The sequence below is a fragment of the Numida meleagris genome, chromosome 4 (assembly GCF_002078875.1).
Source record: "Numida meleagris isolate 19003 breed g44 Domestic line chromosome 4, NumMel1.0, whole genome shotgun sequence".
Lineage (NCBI taxonomy): Eukaryota > Metazoa > Chordata > Aves > Galliformes > Numididae > Numida > Numida meleagris.
The window spans coordinates 4652034-4658033 of NC_034412.1; positions in this window are offsets into that span (position 1 = coordinate 4652034).

The window sequence follows — 6000 nt, forward strand, 5'->3', positions numbered from 1 at the left end:
TGAGCCCCGCAGCTTCCCAGGTTTGTCTGCGAGCACTTAGAGCAAACAAGTCAATGGTCAGTGGGGTTAGAAATGTAAATCTACCTCTCAGAGAGATGCAAAGTCTCTCAATGGAAAGCTGCAGTGCCTTTACCAAGCTTTCTGTCTAAACGCTGTGCAAACTGGGTTCGGAGAGCGGCCCAGAGCCTGCGGTCAGCAGCCGTGCATGGGGTGCTGAGCCCGTGCTGGGTATCCTGAGATACTGAAGCCAAAGGGGGTTTGGGATGTTTTCCTGGCTGTAATTGCCAGAACAGTTTTGTTTCGGTGTGAGTCACACGCTATACAAATGTTTACTCTACGGTATGTCTCCTCTTCACAAGGGCCTCACAGTTTTCGGGATGTAACACACACAGACAGCACCAGGAGCTCAATCTGGTGAAGTTTCGAGCTCTGTAATAAGCTATGATATTTCTCCAAAACACAACTGTTACATTTGTCAAACTTGAAAGCTTTCTGTCTTTCTAAATCAGTCAGTAGGACCCATTTTTGATAGCGTGGGTGTTTCGAAGCACTTCAGTTCAGCCCTGGCAGTGTTTGTGTCGGAGCCTTTGGTACAGCATTGGGTTTTGACTCTGCCATGCGATGCAGCTCTAGTGACACAGTAGGACTCTGCAGTTTTCTGTGCATCAGTTATTCCCTGTCAGCACTCCCCACCTGTTGGCAGGACCTGCCTGTTTCGTTATCCATTGGGATTTTTCAGCCCCATGAGGGGTGGCATGTAAATGCTGGGGAGGCAAGGGAGGGAGGAGGGTGGAGCAGGAGATGGAGAGGAAAAAGCCAAGATACCAAAGGAGTAGGAAAGCGGCAAAAGATACATGGGGAATACAAGGATTAAGACCAGAAGGGAAATGATAACAACAGTTTTCACAAGAGGGGTAGGGTGGTGCTGACCATGGTCATAAGTTGACTGCATGTGAAATGTTCTTTGCAGTATTTTCCTGCAGTCTTGCTCAATTGGAAACCTGGATAGGGAGCAATATGCCTTCATTTCCAACCCACATTGTCCAGAATATAAGGGAAGGCAGTGGGAAGCACTGCTGTTCTGTGGTTTAGACATGGCCTTTCTGAAATATGCTCAGGGTGAGCAATGGAAGGCAACCCTACTCTCTGCCAAACTGATTTGGAGCACTAATCTGAAAAAAGTCCTATAGTTGGTTTCAGAAATCACCAGCAATGTCCGTTCTTCCAGTTTCACATTGTCTTCTCCATTGCCTCAGATACTCACGTGGAAGATACAACTCCTCATCGAAAGCAGACGTAAATTTGCACTCTTCCTCCAGGAAGAGCTCAGCTAAACCACTCAGCTATGAAAGTCATTCAGCCTTCCCTGGACGAGGCATTATTAAGATCCATTACTTTGTCTTGCACTGACATTCCCAATATCAGGAATACCGTGCCTACGGTATCAGTGCTGGAGGGATGCCACAGGGCAGATGGATACGTGTCCACTCTCCTTTCCTGTACTCTGTGAAGAGGAGTCACTGCACAATGAAACAGCAGATCCCTGACTTTTCATTTTCCAGCCTTGTGAACTGGCTGGCAGTCCCTCCTCTCCTGTGTGCAGTGCCTCTGCAGAAGGAAATTTCGCTTTGCTAACGACTGGGGAGGAGGCATCAGCAGGAAATTCATTCCTTCCTTGAGGCTGCCAGAACAAAACCTCCTGTTTCCCATCCTAGTGCAATAAGAGGAGACAGTAGATGTCCTCATGAAGGTACGTGGTTTTTGCAGAGCCAGATGTGGTGCTGGTGAGTTGTTACAGTGAATAGAAAAGTGGGATATTCTATTTATATTTCTATCTAGATGGAACTGCTCAATAAATAAGGACAAATTCTCCAGAACTGTCTGCTGAAACACAAATCACAGATAGTTTGGCTTATCCTTGGAAGACGAGATTCATTTCTCTTCTTAGAGGTTCACATTTATCACATCTCATGCTCAAAACTCTTTTTTAATTAAGAAACAATGCTGTCAAGATAGGCTTTTGGGAACTAAAACAATGCAGGGGAAGAAAGGCTGCTTTCCTCATTTCTGCTGCATAGCAATGACTAACAGCGTTCTGTGAGAACGTCTTTTGAAGAGCGCAGTTGACCACTGCCACCCACCACGCACAGATCAGTTCCTTAGGCTTTATGTTTCTTGAAAATCTCTATGACATCTTTGGACCGGAGATAAGGTCAGCACTGTGTTCCTTGCCTCAGATGATGAGTTTCTAGGTTTGATTCGTGTTGACTTCTACCAAAGGAGAATAGAAAATACAACAGTAACGAGCCCGCAAGAAAAAATAAAGTAAAACAAATCATTCTTTTCATCTGCTCTGATGCTGGCAATAAACATCGCTGTAGCTGTGAAATGCAAATGAGTGGGGGCTTTCACTAACTGACAGCAGACATCACATCACCGGAGAGATGGCCTTGAGATCCCCGCCAGCCGCAGTCACAAGCCATCCCTATGGCAACTGAAGCAGTGGCTTGCATGGAAGAGCAAGACAGGGAAAGAGCTTACTTAATATGCCCTAGCAGCTGACAATACAAGTCAGCTCCGTGGGAGCAGCCCAGCTTCTGCAGTGTGCATCAAGGGCTTCTTCCCCACTGGCAACAGAGACTGCCTCCAGGTGACACTTCAGCTGAGCTGTGGGGACATACCTCTGGATGGTCCTTTGTTATTCCGACCCAATCCAATTGTACCACAGTGACCTTCATCTGGCCCACGCGTAGAGATCTCCTTCCCATAAAATGTCCAGGGAGAAGTCTGGGACTTGGGCACTGAGCAGACAGCACATCCAGGATGAGGAGCTGACTGAATGCTGGGAAACCCACGTTCCTCTGCCCAGACATAGCCAGGGAACTGAAACTGCTTCCAACACTTCTGTAGCCTACTTCCCATACCGGAGATGGAGGCCTTTGCTAAGTGCTGAATTGCTCCAGAACCTCTGAAGTGCTCACTGAGCTGGAAGGGAGCAGTTACAGGGACAGGAAGAGCAACCAGCACCCATCCTGGCCTTCGCATCCATGCTAGGGCTTGCTGTCAGGAGAACTTAGATGCCACAACACACAGGGAACACAGGCTTGGCTCGTGCCTTCAAGCTCTTACAGCCAATAATTGTTCTATGGATTGATTTTTCATTCCTTCTCTCTCACCCCGGACACCGTGCATCGATAAGGATCCTTTGTTTTTCCAACACCTACCTTTCTTTCTTCTGTTTATTTTTAGCAATAAGAGTAAGGCAAATTCAGCTGGGGGAAAAAGCTCTTCTTAAAAGAAAAGAAAACAAAACAAACAGCAAGCTGAAGTGTTTGTAGCTGTTCAAAATGAAGAGAGGGGTCTGTGCCTGCTAGCACTCCTCCGTGCCTGCAGAGCAGCACGGCCTCATCCCGCAAGGCAGACAGCAGAAGCTCAGCCCGTGCCCTGCAAGCGGCAGCAGCAAGGAGGCCAGAGGAATTGCAGCTGGCCAATAGCGGCTGAGAAGAAAGCACTGAATTAGGTAAGGAGCCCAGACACATTGCAAAAGGAAGCGGAGAACTAGTTTAAGTAATCTGCAGTGAATCACCAACCAGAACAATCATGGAAAAAGTGTTTATTATCTGATAGTTACAAGTGTTGGGGAGGGACTGGATCACCAGAGGACATCTGCACAGTGTTTTCATCAGCCTAATTGTGCCAACATTAACATTAGCCAACAGGAACTGAGCTCAGTGTATTAAACAAACTTGCCAGTATTAACCTGTTAAAACTCTCTGAGTGCTCCGCTGAGCCAAGTCCTTCTCTGATCCACCTGGAGCAGCGCATGGCACCACCAACCAGATTAATTTTTTAAATCCATATATTGTGGCAGTTTGTAATGCCATACAGAGCTTTCTACTGTTTCTAATTCAGCCCTCACTGGTAGTGGTTTTCAGTCCCTGCTGCCTAATGGAAGGCTTTTCTGAAGGTATTCCAGTTACTGTTGTGACATCATTTCCTCGCAGACCTGTGGCTGCCATCACGATTGGCAGGCTGGCCATGTCTGCAGAGCTGCTGAGGCTGAATGGGCTCAGAAATGGAGCAGACCCACCTGTGAAGGCTCAGGGTCAGCCCTGCAGCCATGCAGCGATGCAAAAAGTTTCATTAAAGCACACCTTGGAGCATAGACCTCATCTTAAACGAGTTGCACTTGGGGCCGTTCATTGGCTGCTCAGCCTTTGGCGTTCGTCAGAATTACACTGAATTGTAACCATGCAGACAGATTGTGATCAGCTTTAATTTACTGTACTGTGGCAGCACAGCATTGCACCCTCTGCTCTGCATAACCAGAGCCTCATGCATTTGAGTTGCTCATTATTACCTTCAGCCTCACCTCCAGCAGGACACTAGCTGCTGAATCTCCGGGGCTGTTTTGCAGTGATAGGTCCCTGTGGGCTCTCATTTCAAGCAGAAGAGCCACAAATCTCTGCAGTTTGCTGCATTTACCTTAAGGCACACCCCGCAGCCCGAGGTGCCACCAACCCAAGCCTCTTGTTTCAGCAAGCAGCAGAGGGGTGCTCGGACAGCAGGGAACAGAGCTCAGTTTTCCTGTAGCTGTGATTGTTCCTTCTCTGATTGTTAGCCTGTAATAAGAATGAAAGAGGCAGACAGCAGAGCTCTGCTGCAAGGGGGGGAATAAGAGGAAAGCAGGGCTCCTTTGGAACAGAGGGATTATTTCCCATGCCGTGTACACCTGTTAAGACACCAGCTTCGAGTCTGAGCACCAAATTGGACAGAGACAGTTGTCTGAGATGTTAAGGAATTCAGCAAGCAGGGGAAGCACACAGTGAATCCAGCTTCAGCGTCCTTCCCCAGGGGAACAGCTTTCTCCTTTGTGACCAGGACTGGCACAGGCAGCTTCCTCCCTCAGCCCTGGTTTTCTTGGCACGTTGTTTATTTTGTTGTGTAATTTCTCTCCCGATGGATCCAACCCCTGACTTGTTTCAAAAGTATTTGGCAACCTCTTTCTCACCACCATTTTTGTTGCCTCTGTGTTCTGGGGCTGCTCATGGGGTGATGCATTGCTGCTGGGTGACATTTGCAGACACATTTCTGACAGGAACAGAGAGCCACAATGATTTCCTGAGGTGAAACTTCCCGCTAATCTGTGTGTGTCTGTGTTTATGAATGTGTTGTTTCTTATTTTTCCTTGGCTTTCGTGTGATGTCCCAGCTGTACACATTACATCAACATCACCCTGATACAAATTCCAGTTATTCATGCTCTGGACAGCCCTGATGTTGGTGCCTGTGAGCTGAGCTGAGCTTCTCATGGCCTCTCCCAGATTGGGGATACTTGTCCATGTCCATCATATCTGGAAACTGAGGGCTACTTCTACAGGCTGACCGGAGCTGACTCCATACAGATTATTTGGAGTGCTGCTTCAGTCAGAAAAAGACTCTCTCGGTGGGGTTTGGGACCTCCATTTCACGATTCAGAGGAAATCTCCAGTTTTTCAAGTTGGGAGAACTGAGCTTGAGATTTAGGAAGGCATATATTCCATTCCTGACTCGAGCAGGGCTCTGGTCAAAGAAGGGCTGGGTTAAGGGGGCCAAGAACAATGGGCTGAAGCAAAGATTCCGCGTTGTCTGGTGTTCAGTGGAAAGGAGAGAAGAAAAAGAGCACTGGGTGAGCAGTGCCGTGGAGCTGACATACTCTCTGTTGAGTCTTCAAGAAGACACTGATGGGCTGGAAATGGTGGAGAAAAAATGGAAAATATCTTCTCCAAAAGAGGGGTCAGGCACCGGCACAGGCTGCCCAGGGAGTGATGGAGTCTCCATCCCTGGAGGCGTTCAAGAACCGTGGGGATGTGGTACTTATGGACGTGGTTTAGTGGGCAACATTGGTGGTAGGTGGACGATTGGACTAGATGATCTTTGAGGTCTTTTCCAACTTTAATGATTCTATGATTCTATGAAAAGAAGAAACAGCACGTAACTGAGGTGTATAAAACTGTTGTCA